Here is an 18,453-nt window from a genome sequence, read left to right on the forward strand (position 1 = left end):
TGGAGTATCCCAACGTCTCCTTCTTGCTCTGGATGTTTAGTGTCTTTCGATTGACATATCTCTGCATGTTTATAGTCATGCGACTGACTTATAGCTTTAGACTTTAGTTTTTGTATCTCATTATCCATACAATCCACTTTGGTACAAAGTGTAGTAATGGCTTTGAGTATATCTTCAATTGTATTTTCTTTCTTAGTCTGAGTAGCTTTGTCTTGATATGTAATCTGCAATAACATTCTTATCAGTTTTTATTACTTCAATAGTAAATGTAAAATTTAATATATTTAATACCAATCTCCTTATTGCATTTGTCGTTACTGAATCTTGTATTTTTCTTGTTAGCCACCATTTTACTTGTGTGTTATCTGTCCTTATAATAAATTTGTTATATACGATATATGGTTCAAATGATAATAAATATTTATATACTGAGTATAATTCTTTCCTGTTTATTTTTTATTTTATTTCGGTATTAGTAAATGTTCCTGAATAATATCTACAATGATGTTATATTTTTTCTCCATCATACTAGTATTTCAAGATTCCACCATAACTTTTTTCGCTGGCGTCTGATTCTACTATATAAGTAAATTTTTTATTTTCATCCGAAAAATTGTATCAGAGCTATGGATGAAAAGAAATATAAGAAGAAACGTACTAGTAGAAAATTAAGAAAAATAAGAAGAAAATTAAACAAATTGTATCCGGAATATAAACAACTCAATATCACATTAACTGATAACGAAAAATTAGATCAATTAATAGATAATATATCTAAAATAGAATATAAATATATTCAATATTTAAAAATACAATGAATAACGAGAATAACGAATATAGATAAAAACTTACTGAAACAATTATAGCAAAATGACAAGAATTAGCACGTAGGCAAATTAGACTTAACAATAATATATTCACAGGAACTTGTAAAAAATCTATAGTAGCACACAGGAAAACTTTTTTATATCTACAAATACAGATTGAATGTTTAGAATATAAACTTTAACTCAATCTATAAATGAAAAAGGAAGAATATTCCATAGACGAAAAGATATATGAAAACTATGACGTATTAAAAATAAATATAATATTTTCTAATCTAGGAAGAAGATACAAAAAAATAGGTGACAATATAAGTTTAATGTTAGAGAAAGAAACGGTAAAACTAGAAGATAGTTTAACTGTGATGATAAGAATATCAAAAGAAAATGAAGAAATAGATAGAAAAACGGAAAATTGAAAAAATAAAACAACAATCAAAAAAGGAAGTACAACAATTAGAAGAAGTAAAAAATACTAAAATAATAGAACTACAAAAAAGAGCTGGGAATGTTAAAAGAAATGTATGAAATGAAACAAAAAGAAAAAGAACAAAAAACAAAATTAACAAATGAGATAATTAAATTTAAAGAAAAATTGCAATTAGAAGAGGAATTAGAAGGAAAAGAAGAAAATAACCAAGATAATTTACATGAAATACGAATTGATGAAATAAATGAAGATGATCTAGATGAACAACATTCAGAAACAAGCGAAACATATACAAATTTTTTAACAAATATAGATAATACAAAGAATTTAGAAGTAAATACAGGAGACATAGACATGGATGAAAAACCTAGTATATCAGGAATAAAAAACCCAAAAAAATTAAAATATTATAATGCAAACTATGGACAATATGATAAAGAAAAAACTATATGGGATAAAAGACTTACCATTTTTCGGTGCAGAATTCATCTTATTGGTAGGTGAGGGATTCATGATATTTTTATGATATTTTTGGTACTGTAGTAGGTGTGGAATTCATGACTTTTTTGGTAGGTGTACCTTTTTTGGTAGGTGAGTAATTCATTTCAAAGATTTTACTATAATATTATTTTGCTAAGTGTTTTAATCTTGATATCACTTTAATAGTATTTGTGATATATTCTAAATATGACATATCTTGGGTTCTTAGGTATATACATAAATTTTCTTCCATTAATTATTCTAATAGTTTTATATCTTTCATAGATTCTGCCCAATAGTGTAAATATTTGTAGTTCATTTTAGTCTGAATTTAAATCATACCATTCTATTCTTTCGAGGTCTAAATCATGTAGGTCTATTTCATACCATTGTTGGTTTAATATATCTTCTGATTCGTTATCATTAAATATTTTTTCCCATATTATTTTCTTTAATTCAATTATTTCTATACCTTTAAGTATGTATAAGATTACAGTTTCATAGTTCTTTATCATTGCATCATGCATGTATGTAGTCATGTTCTTTATCATGCAGATTTTTATTTTCAATTATTCTTTCCTATCATATTCATAATTGATTAAATTCATATTAGATTATTATGAACTAGATTATCTCCTTATCATGTTCTCCTGTCACTACTAGCATCGTACTTTAGCGGAGACTTCCTTCTTATTAGCGCCTCAACTTTGTTTACTCCCCTAAACGAATTTCCACGCCTACCGGTTTCAACATTAGGATGACATAGTATAGAAGTTTTCTCCCTGTTTCCAGTATGCTAATAAACTAGAAATCATGATTTAAATAATTCTAATATATAATAACTAACATAAATTTATTCAATCATATATATAATATTCAGGAATATATGAAATTAGTTCTGCATATTTTTTGAACAATATACCGTTACCTCTTGCTTATCCATGATATCTGATGGTTGTTCCATTATCTATTAAGTATTTTAAATATTTGAGAGAGTTTTTTTTTAATAAAAGTGCTTCATTTATTCAAAGTCTGCCCTTTATGTTACATATACCATCCTTTATATAGAAAGGAATTAGTGCACAATAATGCATGTACTACACACTTACTTTACAATCATCCCTATCCACTACTTTTACACTTGTCTTCTTAATAATACACACCACCTATCATACTTTACTCTTGTCAATACTACTTTAATAATGCACATGCATATGTTGACTAATTTACTCTACTAACTTGTACCTAATAATTTACTATTACTTTATACTCTAAGACTTTTACATAATAATTTACATCTACTTTTGTCTTTGTGTGGCTATGTTGGACAAACACGTTTTTATGTCTTCTTTATCTCTTTGTCCTTTGTCTTTTTCTTTTTTCTTCTTCTCTTTATCTTATATCTTTTCCGTCTCTATCTTCTTTTATTTTATCATTCCAGCTGGACATCGCGGATTACATTATCTACTCTATTCCATTTTGAACATTTGTGTCCAATTTGTTTACAATATCTGGTTAATAGTTCATTTGAGATGAATCCCTTCTTTAATGCTTTGGTAATAGGTTGTTCTTCTGGTTTGAGTAGAGATAATATCCATTTTTGTACTTCGTCCATATTTGTTTGGACGAGATAAGTTGGTCACGTTAATAATAACTCCATATTGCATTCCCATTTAGATAATTATTTGCTAGTTCTTGGATAATTGTTAACATACCAATTATTATCTTATTAGCATAGAAACTTGGTATCTCAATTTATGGTATCTCTGGTTGATGTCCCATGTCTTTTGGAATTATCATATCTCTGGTTAATCCTATTTTTACAACTTATATTATTGGTTTTATCTCATCATATAGTATCTCTACCGAGGCCGCATAAAACTTTACATAAAATAGATTGCCTTTTGTTACTCTTTTATAGGTTATGAATACTATTTGTATCTCTGGTATACCACTTAGTTCTTCCCCATCGTATGTATAAACTGTACTTAATAATCCATAGTTGTAACAAGTTTTGACTAAATTTGCTTTAGGTTTTGGTTGAGCTATCAACTTATTGTACCCTTGTAATTTTTGGGTTAAATAATCTTGAGTTGGTTCTTTAGTGGTGGTAGATCTGGGATTAAGATTCAAATATGTTTGGATGTTATGTATATTCCTAATATAGGTTTGTGTGATATGGTTATAAATTTTTTTGTCTTTGTTTAGGCTCTCTGCATACGTTGAGGTTTGAGGTGATATAATCAATGGGTCTTATGGTATTTTTGGTGTAAATGGTTTTTCAAACATTTTGTTTAGATTAGTGCTTTTATATTGTTTCCTAACTGTTTTGGTTGTACCTGCAGCTGCATTGAAACAATTATTTTGGGTTTTTTGGAGTATCCCAACGTCTCCTTCTAGCTCTGGATGTTTAGTGTCTTCCGATTGACATATCTCTGCATGTTTATAGTCATGCGACTGACTTATAGCTTTAGACTTTAGTTTTTGTATATCTTCAATTGTATTTTGTTTTATCAGTCTGAGTAGCTTTGTCTTGATAAGTAATCTGTAATAACATACTTATCAATTTTTATTACTTCAATAGTAAATGTAAAATTTAATATATTTAATATCAATCTCCTTATTTCTTTTGTCGTTACTGAATCTTGTATTTTTCTTGTTAGCCACCATTTTACTTGTGTGTTATCTGTCCTTATAATAAATTTGTTATATACGATATATGGTTCAAATGATAATAAACATTTATATACTGAGTATAATTCTTTCCTATTTATTTTCCATTTTATTTCTGTATTAGTAAATGTTCCTGAATAATATCTACAATGATGTTCTATTTTTACTCCATCATACTCGTATTTCAAGATTCCTCCATAACTTTTTTCACTGCCGTCTGATTCTACTATATAAGTAAATTTTTTGTTTTCATCCAAAAAATTGTATCAGAGCTGTGGATGAAAAGAAATATAAGAAGAAACGTACTAGTAGAAAATTAAGAAAAATAAGAAGAAAATTAAACAAATTGTATCTGAAATATAAACAACTCAATATCACAATAACTGATAACGAAAAATTAGATCAAATAATAGATAATATATCTATGATAGAATATAAATATATTCAATATTAAAAAATACAATGAATAACAAGAATAACGAATATAGACAATAACTTACTGAAACAATTATAGCAAAAAGACAAGAATTAGCACATAGGCAAAGTAGACTTAACAATAATATATTCGTAGGAACTTGTAAAAAATCTATAGTAGCACAAAAGAAAACTATTTTATATCTACAAATACAGATAGAAAGTTTAGAATATAAACTTCAACACAATCTATAAATGAATAAGGAAGAATATGGCATAGACGAAAAAATATATGAAAACTATGACAGATTAAAAATAAAGTTAATATTTTCTAATCTAGGAAGAAGATACAAAAAAATAGGTGACAATATAAGTTTAATGTTACAGAAAGAAACGGTAAAACTAGAATATAATTTAATTGCTAGGATAAGAATAACAAAAGAAAATGAAGAAATAGATAGAAAAACGGAAATTGAAAAAATAAAACAACAAGCAAAAAAGGAATGACAACAATTAGAAGAAGTAAAAAATACTAAAATAATAGAACTAGAAAAAGAGCTGGCAATGTTAAAAGAAATGTATGAAATGAAACAAAAAGAAAAAGAACAAAAACACAAAATTATCAAATGAGATAATTAAATTTAAAGAAAAATTGCAATTAGAAGATGAATTAGAAGGAAAAGAAGAAAATAACCAAGATAATTTACCTGAACTAAGAATTGATGAAATAAATATAGATGAACAACATTCAGAAACAAGCGAAACGTATACGAAACTTTTAACAAATATAGATAATAGAAAGAATTTATAAGTAAATACAGGAGACATAGACTTGGATGAAAAACCTAGTACATCAGGAATAAAAACCCAAAAAATTTAAAATATTATAATGGAAACTATGGACAATATGATAAAGAAAAAACTATATGGGATAAAAGATTAAATAAAAATGGACACCCAAACCAATAATTTAACAACATGATTTTTTAGATTAGACTGTGTAGCATATATAAATAAAACAATCCAATTATGGATGGGATATATATCAAAATAATTAATAGATAACAAAATAGGAATGACAGAAACATCAGGATATATAGAAAGAACACTTATAGGAACAGTAAAATTATGGCTACAAAATTTATCAAATGAAAGCTTAAAAACTCTAAAAAGTAATAAAAAATCTAATGGTTAATTAGCTACTACAACTATGGAAATATTACATAAATATGAAATAACTATAAGAAATGAATTTAGTAGTATGACAACAGAAGTAGAAGAACAAAATAGAGAAAAAATCATAAACCGGAATCTAATGACAAAATTAACAATATGTAATATGTGTTATATAGATGAATATATATGTGCATTTAGAGAATATTATTATTAAGGAACATATAGCACAGAAGAAAGTAAGGAAATAAGAAAATTATACTTTACAAAATTACCAGAACCTTTTAATTCAAAAGTAATAAAAAGTTGGAATGAAGCAGGATTAACAGATACCTTAGGAGCCAGAATAAAATTCTTACAATGATGGTTTATAGAACTATGTGAAAAACATAAAGAAGAAATAAAAATGGAAAAAATACTAGTAAAAACCTTAGCATGTTGCAAAAATAAAATGGCACCCCAATTTGGTTGTACGGACAAATACTATAAAAAGAGATATAACAAAAATATAGATCAAAATATAAATATAAAAACAAAGAAGAAGATACTATGTAAAAAACTACATAACCAAAAGACCATATAGACCAAAAAGAAAACTAACGGAATGTACTTGTTATAATTGTGGAAAATTAGGACATATAGCTAGAGATTGTAAATTACCTAAAAATCCAAAGAAAAACAAATATCAGAAATAATAATAGACAATGAAAAATATACACAAATAGAATACGTAGATTATGAATTAGAAAGTGAAGATAGCATATATGAATTATCAGAAAATGAAACAGACGAAATGGAAAATAATTCAACAATAGAATCTGATAATGAACACTATATAAATGACTGAAACATATATACAAATAATAACTAAAGAAAAATATCAAGATGAAGAATCAACAGAACAAAAAATAATATTTAATAATAATATATTTGAACAAATAAAAGGAAAAGAATTAGACCTAAGAATAGAAAATATATTCGAAATACCAACAATAAAAAACTGGTTTAAACGACAAAAAGAAGAATATTATGTAGTAAGTCAAAGAGAACATATCATAGATTGCAAATACACCCAAGGAAAGGCTAAAATACCAATAATAAACAAACGAATAATAAATAAAGAAATACAAGATATTAAAGCTAAAAATCCAATTAAATATGTACATTTCGGAGGAACAGAGATACTAATAAAAACATGTTTTAGAGTCTTTTTCAAAAGTCTTTTTACATATGCTTTAAACTTATTTAAGACTTCAGAATTGAATCGAGTAAGAGTAAAAGTAAAGTTTATTTTCTTCAAAAGATTATATGGGAACTAAGTATTCCCAAAGAGTAAATAAATTCACATTTACACGAGAGGAAACACCAATTTCCAAGAGAGATTTTGAGCTAGTTTTTGAGTAATTATCTCAAACCACAGAAAGAGTTATGTTTTTAAACATATGAGATAGTTACATTTTGGGAGCAGTATAGAGCACCGATTTGGGGAAAAGTTAAGTTCACATAATTCAAGGTCTCCATAAACCGTGTAGCCAACATGATAGAAAAGGGTCATACTTTTTAGATAATTACTTAGTGCTTTGAAGGAACATTTGGCGCATCGCCGAACAAGTAAGCTAGCCCAACCTGGATCGCCTAAAGTTACATCAAGGAAGTGCTAAAACGCCTTGCCAGAAAGGTTATTGAAGGCACATTCGACGCGTCGCCGACCTGATTGGCGAAACACAATTTACTCCACCGATTTGTGTTGAAGTTGAAAATTTGATAGAGTATAAATGCGATTTTTAAAGACGAAAAACTGAGCTTCCAATTCCAAAATGTTCCTACACAATCTAACTCTGGGTTTTTTTTATCCAAACACTCATTTTAGTAGTTTTTTAGTAGAATTTTCAATAGGGTTTTGATTTGAAGTTGATTTGAAGCATTCTGAAGACTCAAATTGTGCTACCTAGTTGTTGGAGAATATAATGGGTAATAATTTCTTGCTTTATATGATGTGTGGCTAAAACTCCCATTCTTAGGGGTGTGATCATGTGATTAAATAGTCTAAATAGCCTATGGGTGTTAGTATTAATTGATTTAATTGTTGATTTGAAGTAAATTTGAGTGATAGTTGTGTTTTAATTCATGAATTGAAGTGACTAATGCAGTTCTAACTTAGTATTCTAGGTTTTTTTGAGAAAGAGGTTTTAGAATTAAGACTATCAATTGATGATTGTAGTGATTGAGTTATTGTTGATTTAGCTTGAGAAAGTGAATCTGAATTCGATCCTACCAATCTAGCTCTAGATAGTAGATTAATGGAGGTTTTGCGTTGTTCAGATTGTTATGCTTGTCGAGGTTCGAGAGACCTCTCCTGAATCATGGTAGTTGATCGAGAGATGACTATTACATCTAAAGCCTAGCCGCAAAGATTCAACGTGTTCTAGTAAATTATAACACCCATATGGTGAAATTGGTATTTAATCGATCACAACCCCAAAATCCTTCTCTACTTGATACTGCCATGTTTTTGTAGGTTTTAATTGTCACTCTAATCCCCCCATTTGACACTAGTTGTCAAACCATGAAATTTATTTTCACTTGTTTCAATAATGTTTACTTCTAGAAACGATGAGAGCACGCCTTTTACTTTGTAATTGAATTCCATGCAGTATCACTCCCTGTGGGATTGACCCCAACTCTTCGTTGGGTTTATACTTGATTGGGACCGCCTACACTTAGAATTGGATGAAGTGTAATTTAGAATTATCAGGATTTTGACTCATTTAGGGTTTAATAATCGAGAAATTAGTGTCGTCAATGCCTAATTTATGCTCATAACAGATGTTAAAATTTTAATATGCAACAATAAAGGCAAAAGAGAAAGGCAAGGACAATACGATGAAAATAGGATCGAAAATGTTGAAAAAGTTAAAGGAAAGCAAACCCGATACACGCCAAAGACACTCGGCGAGTCACCAAGTGGACCTTCAGCTCACCTAAAGTTCCAGCAGGCCAGCCCATGGACAAGACCAACTTGGCGAGTATATTAGTAGTTCGGCAACGCACCAAAGAGATCGGCGATGCCGATCTCAATCGCCAAAAGTTACAGAAAAATCCATGCCAAAAAGGCGAGAGGAGTAGCACTCGGTGCATCACCGATCGGGTCGATGAAACCCAACTTACTTCACTGAGTGACTCCGATGTTGAAATTCTGGGAAACTATAAATGTTAATTTTTAAAATAAGATAAGGACTTCTAAGCAGATCTGGAATTTTACACACATTAGTCAACTTCTAGTTTTTGATATTTTACATTCTACAACATTATTTTGAGATTGTTGAGCAAGGATTTAGTTATTCTGAGATTTTTAGCTTTAATTGGAGCATTTGGGAATTTGTAGATTGTTGCCAAACTGATGAAACACTTTGTTGGTAGTGATTTCTTGTTTTTTACTATGTTCGACTAAAACCTCTATTCTTGGGGGTGATTATGTTGTTGAATGCATTAATTAGCTAATGAGTGTTGTTAGTTACTGATTTTATTGTTGACTTGAAGTGGGTTCAATTAATTATTCATGTGTTAATTGAGGAATTGTAGTTGCAAATGCAATTCTAACTTCGAACTCGATACTTTCTTGAGAAAGAAGTGCTAAAGTCAAATTATTAGTTGATAACTATTTTGATTGCATTTTTATGAATCTAGCTTGAGAAAGTGGGTTGAATTGTAAATTGCAAGTCTAGCTTGAAAAAGTGGATTGATTAAGGTAATGGGTTGTTTGATTGTGTTTCGCTTGTGAGGTTCGAAAGAACTCACATGAATCACAATAGTTGATTGAGAAATGACTATTGCACTTAAAACCCAGCCCACCGACTAATATTCAACAAGTTTGAGTAACTCGTAATCACCCATTACGCGAAATTAGCATTAAACTTATCACACTCCCAAGAAACCTTCTCTACTTGCTTATTTCCATTTTTAGTAGTCATAAATTGGCTACCCAAATCCCCCATTTGATATTAATCATTTAAACTTTGTGATTTACTTTAGTGTTACGAAACTCCTACTTCTACAAACGATTAGGACATGATTTTACTTCTTGATCGAATTATTTACTCTCTCTGTGGAATCGACCCCAACTCTTAGTTGGTTTTATACTTGTTAGCAACCGCCTACACTTAGAACTGGATGAAGTGTAATTGAATGTTAGCAGTCAGAAGCATGTGAGAAAAGCTTCTAAGGATTGAAATATAGAATCACCTCCGCTCCGATGTTGACTCTACCTGAAGGGTTCGTGGATTTGTTGTTTATTGTGTTTATTCAAGGGTTGGATTACGGTGTGGCCTTATAAAAAATGGGAAAGATATTCATATTCTTCGCGTCAACTCAAAATTCATGAAAAGAACTATCCTACACATGATTTAGAACTAGTGGTAGTTGTGTTTTCGTTAAAAATATGGAGGTAGTACTTTATGGTGTCCATGTTGATGTCTTACCGACCACAAGAGTTTGTAATACTTTTTTAAGATAAAGGATCTAAATTTTTGCCAAAAGAGGTGGCTTGAGTTACTAAAAGATTACGACTTGAGTGTTCTCTACACGCCGTTAAGGCAAATGTGATGGCAGATGCTCTTAGTCGACTATCAATGGGTAATGTTGATCAAGTTGAGGAAGATAAAAAAGAGTTGGTTTGTTATGTTCATAGATTTTGCCAGTTGGGTGTTCGGTTTGTTGTTTCTAATGAAGGTGGTGTTATTGTTCACAATGGTTCAAAATTATCCTTTATGTCAGATGTCAAAGCCAAGCAACGTCTTGATCCGATTTTTGTTGGGTTGAAGGAAGTGGTACTTAAAAATCCCCTTAAGGCTTTCTCCCAAGGGGGAGATGGTGTGCTTCGATATCAAGGTATGTTTTGTGTTCCTAATGTTGATGACTTGAGAGAGAAAATCTTGTTAGAAGCTCATAGTTCTCGATACTCCATTCACCTAGGACCCACAAAGACGTATTGTTACTTGCGGGAGGTCTATTCGTTGAATATGATGAAAAAAGATATTGCACAATTTATGGCTAAGTGTCCTAATTGTAAACAAGTGAAAGTTGAGCATCAAAAGCCGAGATATTTGTTCCAAGATATTAGTATTCCTACTTGGAAGTGGGAAGATTTTAATATGGACTTCACTGTTGGTTTACCCCGCACCCGGATACAACACAACTCGATTTGGGTTATTGTAGATCGTATGACAAAATCGGCTTATTTCATTCTCGTCAAGGTTTCTTATTCGGTGGTGGACTATGCTAAGTTGTATATAAGTGAGATGGTTATCCTGGATGGAGTTCCCCTATCCATTATCTCCGACCGTGTTACCCAATTTACTTCTCCATTTCGGAAATCATTCCAAATGGGTATTGGTACTTGTGTTAAGCCTAGTATGGCCTTTCATCCTCAAATGGATGGGTAAGTAGAGCGTACTATACAAATATTGGAAGACATGTTACAGGGCTTGTGTGATTTACTTCAAGGGTAATTTGGATGATTATTTGTCTTTGATTGAGTTTGCTTATAATAATAGCTATCATTCAATCATTGGTATGACTCAATTTGAGGATATTTATGGTAGGATGTGCAGATCTCTAATAGATTGGTATGAAGTAGGTGTAGTTTCTTTGAAAGGTCCTGAATTGGCACATAAGGCTATGGACAAAGTTCAGCTTATTAGAGAAAGGTTTAAGATGGCTCAAAGTCAACAAAAGTCGTATGCCGATGTGAGGAGAGATCTTGAATTTGATGTACATGATTGCTTTACTTGAAAATTTCTCCAATGAAGGGTGCAATGAGGTTTCAAAAGAAAAAGAAGCTTGGTCTCAATTATGTGGGACCATATCAGATTTTTGAGATGTATTGGTAAGGTTTCTTACGAAATTGATTTTCCTAATGACTTAACATCGATACATTTGGTTTTCCATGTTTCTTTGTTGAAGAAATGCGTTAGTGATCTGACATATATTGTACCATTGAAGTGTCTTGGTATAAATGAGAGTCTTTCTTATGAAGATGTTCTGGTTGAGATATTTGTAATGACCCGGACCCGAAAGGTCATTTTTAATAATTTTGAATAGTCATTTATCTATAGTTAATTAATTTGCGGGTAATTTGTTTATTATTAAAAATAATGGCCCAAGTCTGAAATGTTAAAATAGGTTAGTAGGAATTATTACTTTTAATATGTAATTAGTTTAAAGAAAAAAAGAAAGAGGCGGAAGAAAAACCAACCTAGACGTGCGACAGAAAACAAAGAAGCAGGAAAATTCGAGTGATTCAGGTTAGTTCTAATCAAGATTCTTTATAAAATTGTATATATATATATGTGTATATCTTAGGGTGATGTTATTGTTAAGGGATATGGTTGGAAATTGTTTGTTTTTAAAAGAAAAGAGACAAAATAGTGTCAGTACATTGTTGGGGTTGAACAGAAAGGAAATTTGAATTGAAAATCAAGGTGGGTATGATTGTTATAGTGAAATTATGTAATCATTGTCATGAATAGATAAGTGTTGGGTTTTCCGTGTGTTTTTCATGGTTCTGCCATGAATTTGCGTGACCAGTAGATTTCACAGTTAGTTGTTTCTATTTTAATTATCATATTATAAATTAAATATTTAGTATATTGAGGTAGGTAACTAAATATTGGGTTACCGAATTATATGAATATCATTAGGTTGATGATATATGGAGAAATTGTAACTTAACCCTAGACTTGAAATTTGGAGAAAATTGAAAGAGTTGACATGTTATTAGTATCAAGGTTAGGAACTTGATTATAGATGGAGTGAGTTTTTGGGTCTAGGTTAGACCTATAGTAATATGGGTGTTGTTGCTTTCGAAATCTTATCGTGATTATTAATGTGAATAGATTGCATTTATTTGGGAGCTCAACGAAAGTGGAAGGCTCAAGTGCCAGAGTGAATTCTTGATTATTTGAGGCAAGTGGATTTCTAAACCCTTGTTAAGTGTATGGAATTCATGTATTTCCTTGTAATATGTGTTTAGGGTAATGAGGCTTGGTGATGGGTTGACTTGTCCACATTGATTAATTCTAATGATGAGAAAGGGATAATAAAAGGCAATGTGATCAATTGTTTGTGTGATGTGTTGAGAATTGTTTGAAAGGCTTGTTGAATCATTGTTGATGTTGTATCCTGATTCTGTTGGTGTGAATTGTGCAATGTTATGAAAATGGCCATCTCTTCATTATTTGTGTGAACATGTCATTTGCATTGTTCTGAGACATGGTTTTGACAAGTGTTATGTGCATTGAGAAAGAATAAGAAAATAAAGAGGATGTACCATTTCGAGGGACGTATCGCGCGCCGCGACGGATACTATATTTCGAGGGACGTATCGCGCGCCGCGATGGTTACTATTATCGAGGGTCGTATCAGGCGCCGCGATGGATGCATGGACAGATATGTCCCCCATGGGTCCCGGACTGAGAGACAGCGGGTGTGTATCATTAGGTCAGACATGCATCACTATACTTGACATTGCATTTCATTACATTGCACTTCTTTATTATTGGTGAACTTGATCTTGTGTGTTGCTGATCTTGCGAGTGCCTTTCTATGAAACTTGTGACTGATAAATATTGGGCTTATTGTTGAGGATATGGAATTGTTAGAGTGTTGTGTTGAGCTATATGCTTTGTAAACTGTGAACTGTTATGTTGGGCTAGTACTAAACATGTTGTAGTTGTGAAGGTGGTAATTGATAAATATTGAGCTTGTTGTTGAGAATATATGATTGTTAGAATGTTGTTGTTGAGATATGTGCTTGTAAACTGTGAACTGTTAGGTTGGGCTGGTTTTATACAGATTGTAGTTGTGAAGGTTCAGTTGGGGTGTAAGGAGTACTTGTATTCTATCCCCTTAGCTCGTGTTTAGAGGTTTACTTGCTGAGTACCGTGTGGTTTGGTACTCACCCCTTGCTTCTACAAATTTTTGTAGGTTACGAGCCTGGATTTTTGTGGTACTTGTTATTCTCTTCTTTTCCGAGGCTTCTGGGAGATTTGTGAGGTAGTTGTTTATCTTCTCAGCGATCCTTCTTACTCCTGTTTATGATCTTGTTCTACTCTAGAAACAATGTCATATGAGACTTGTATTTCTCTTTTGATTCAATTGTAATACTCTAGAGGCTTGTACACGTGATAACCAGATTTTTGGGGGTATATTTGAGTTGATTATAAAATTTCCGCATTTTATTGTAATAGTTGAGTTTTAGGCTGACTTGTCTTGGTGGGATAAGGCGAGTGCCATCACGTCCATTTTTGGGTCGTGACAAAATGGTATTAGAGCCCCAGGTTCATAGGTCTCACGTGTCTACAAGCTGAGTCTAAGTAGAGTCTCGAGGATTGGTACGGAGACGTCTGTACTTATCTTCGAGAGGCTATAATGACTTTTAGGAAAAATCCTCATTTCTTTGAATCGCTATCGTGCGTCTTTGGTCCAATTTGATTTTTATCACTTCATTCCATTTTCTCTCATTTATGTGATGACTCATGCATAGTTCCTTATGTGAGTATTTGGTGTGTTGTATTGTCTTGGATGTTAGATTTGTTACAATTGTGGAAGTGATTGGTTTATGGGAAGGATGTGTTGTCAGATTTGGAATGTTCAACGACTAGAATAGATTGAGTTAGGTGATAACTTGACGAAACATTTTGAGGATATTTGGAGGATTAGGTTGAACATTGGTTTAAGGGATTTCATGATCGTCTTATACTTTGTTTAGGCTAGTCATCTAGCAGTGGGATCAATATTTGTGTGGTATAGGCAATATCTGGAGTGGTTTGTCAATTGAAAGTGAAATGTTAAAAAGAAGGTTAGATACTGAATGTGATAACTTTAGAAGCTACATTTAGTAAAAGTTTCATAACATATATGGGCTACTTAGTGAATGATGAGACTGATGTTATGCTAATTGAGGTCAAAATTTCTATTATAGTTTCATATATTGAGTGTATATCAAAGAGGGTCATGGTACGACTACTATAATGGTATCAATCTTTACTTGGTAAGAGTTATGGAGTGTGTTACTCCTACTATTGACCCGATATGCGAATGAATCACTTTGGATGAGAGACCAAATGAATTTAGTAGTGTATTGCATTTATTCAATGGATAGAAATGTGTGGGCTATTTGGGTACAATCTTCTCAATAGGTATGATGTGTTCTAGTGGTGGATTTAACGGACTTTCACGATGTGGTACTAGTGGTACATGGAAGTGGATACGTCGATTGTCAAGTGTGAATACTAACTACTAAAGAGTTATTAGTTGTATCACATGTTTATATAATTAATAAGATTTGATGTTGCATTCATATTTGAAAAATCAACTAGCTTGTTACTACGAACGAATGGGTTAAGCATTATTTATAAGGAAGCCTTTAGTGGTGAATCTTTGGTAAGGTATTGATGTGTTTAAGTTGTGAAGTGTATCTCGAGGATTCTAAATGAGGGCCTGTGATTTTATCTTAAGGTCCAAGGGAATGAATATATACAAGAATGACAAGCTTATGAGTAAAGGAAGTCTCAAAGTGTATACTTATGTGAAGGTAATTGGAAATTTTAGTAAAAAGTGCATATAAAAGTGGGTTAGTCCTTTGAATTTGGTTGGTATAATTGGATTAAGATGTCATGTCGATGACAAGGTTGACTTCTAGATGATGGCAATGACTACTAAGTATAACGATAATAAGAGTTCATGATAGATTATACAAAGATACAACTATATGATAAATATTGTTGGTTAAATGGATTTGTTTTTTTTTTTATGGTAATGACGACTTGCGAGTATCTAATGTTATGATTTGCTACTATTTGATGAGTAACGTGGTTGCATGGACAGTTATAGGAGATGCTGAGACGCCACTCGAATATAATTGAAATGAACTTGAGTCATAATGAAAAAGTAGTGGGATGTAGTGTTGCCTTCGCAAAGAGGTGAGAGCAAGAATATTTTCTCTTATTGCAAGGGCTAAAGAGGTATCTTTAAAGGGATTGAGAATTGAGGTATAAAGACATGTGATTCCATCTATTTTACTATGGTATGATGATAGTGTTACATGTCATTCATATCAGTTAAAAGTTATTGGATAAGATTTGAGAAAGAAGTCTATAGACGTTTGACTCGAGTGTGATGATAAGTGCTTTATTATTGTATGAGTTTGGTAATTGGTACAATTGAATTTTAACGAAGGTTACGGTAAGATCAATGGAGAGGCGATCAATTATAGGCTAAGATACGCGAATTCATAAAGATCTTCAAGGTATGAGCTAACGTTGATAGATAATGGGATTATGTTACACAGTTGGATTCAAAAGTTCAAGTTTTTCATGGTGAGTTTATGTTCGTGATAGTATGTTTTGTCAAAGTATGGATAAATAAGGTAAGAAATGATTGATCGCTTTGAATATTGAACATTTGGAAGGACTTGTACATGATTTGAGTCATAAAGTGTGTTATTTTGGTTTTTCAATGGACCTAAGGAAGGGTTTTATTTAACGTTTTTATTTAGAGGATAAGGTAAAAATGTCAAGCGTTGTTTGCCAAAGAATAAGATTGGTGAGCGAGACAACAAGAGGAATAAGAGTCTGGTGTATTGAAAAGTTCAAGATATTTAGAATTTTATGTCATGGGAAAGATTTAAGAAAAATGAAGGAATAAACCTCTCGTATAAGTCATTGGTTTGTGGTTGAAGGATGTATTGATTTTGCCTATGAGTTTAGATATGACTGTGAGATGTGAACTAGTTTGGTACAGACTTACTAGGAATTTATCATCAACTTTTCTAAAGATTGAGTTTTTTTTTTTAGGTGACAATCAATGATGTGTGGAAGATTTTATGTGGTTATGTCAAGCTAGATTGTTCAAATTATGATAGGTAACTTATTGATGATCAACGGTATGGGCCTACATTTTTATATGATTAATGAGGATTCGAGGGCATTGAAACTACTTTGTTGATGGGACGATACAAACAGTTATGATGTGCTACATAAGCATTTGATAGTGAGTGTAGAGGTTATGAGCTTATAGTATATCGAATTATTAGAGTGACCAAGAATTTCTCTAAGTTTTTACATGAGGTATATGATAGGTTGAATGGTAATTGAAACTTGGTATGTGAAAGATTGTGTGGAGTTGAATTTGGGTGTGATTTAATAGTTTTATCTCGATGGAAAGGTACTATAAAATTTGAAATTAATCAATTAGCCTTGTGTGAGACTCGTATTTATCATAAAATGCTTATATGGAAAGAGAATGAGCCATAGTTTGAAATTTTGTAGGCAACAATGTGCTAAGAAGATTTTGATAAAAATGTCGATTTGAGAGTAAGATAAATTGTCGGTGTGATTATGATATTTTTTTTTAGTATTAAGAGTTGTGGCTTTAGTGAAGCATTGTGAAAAGTATGTAGGGTTTTGATAAATTGAGTATGTGTGCGGTTATAATAGGGACTAGATTTGTGATTGTGGATAGCTAGAAAATCAAAGCGATAGAGTTAGATGAATGAAAATGTTTGATATGGGCACTATGGAAAGAGTATCTAGAGTTATTCGACTTTGGTTCTGTATATTCTTATGTGACCAACTACTTCATTCTGGACGTGGTTTAGAGTAAGATTCACTTTCTACGTCCATGTGTGTTTTCGCTTCTATGGGTGAGTTCCTAGTGGTGGATCGGGTGTACCGATCCTGTGATCGTCCTCTGGTAGGGTGGCATCCTTAGTCAGACTTGGTCGTTTCAGTTATGACAAATTTATTGTTGTTTGGGACAGTAGAAGTATACTAGTGGTTCTACACGCACAACCTTGCTTATGAGAACTTATATAAGAGCTATTATGAAGAGTTACAATTGTCTAAGAGTATTGTTAGAGGTTCTGCATTTTGAAGCGCATCGCTTGTTGGGTGTTTACTTAATCATTTTCTTCTTTGAGTTAGATAAGTTTGATTCTCCCTTGATGGGTACCCGATGTTCAAAGATCAAATTATTATAACTTAAGCTCGTGAAAAGATTATGTTGTGAAAAGGAAATCGTGATAATTTATGTCATGGTATGTGCAATATGAGTATGTGGTGGTTGGTTCAGGTTCACTTCTGGTTGTAGTGGGTATTGATTCAGAATGTTATCTTGGTTATGTGAGAAAAGATTCGTTATGATGATTGTGTTATGGTCCCGTGGATTTCAGTTTAGATTGAGTTAATGGGTTAGTCTGTGGCTTGATTATCACTCTTGATTTATAGATCTTCCAAAGTTGATTCGAAGGTTCAGTTCTTAGTAGTTGATATTGATGGAGTAATCTTAAGGAGGGGCTCACTTGGAGAGATATACACCGACTAGTAGCTCATAACTTAAGCTTTTGGTAACGTGGCCATTCTTACTTCTTCTTCCTTATGTTCGAGGACGAACATGGTTTTT

This window comes from Solanum verrucosum, unplaced genomic scaffold (assembly GCF_900185275.1).
Source record: "Solanum verrucosum unplaced genomic scaffold, falcon-dt-bn FXZP01000211.1, whole genome shotgun sequence".
NCBI classification, from domain to species: Eukaryota; Viridiplantae; Streptophyta; class Magnoliopsida; order Solanales; family Solanaceae; genus Solanum; species Solanum verrucosum.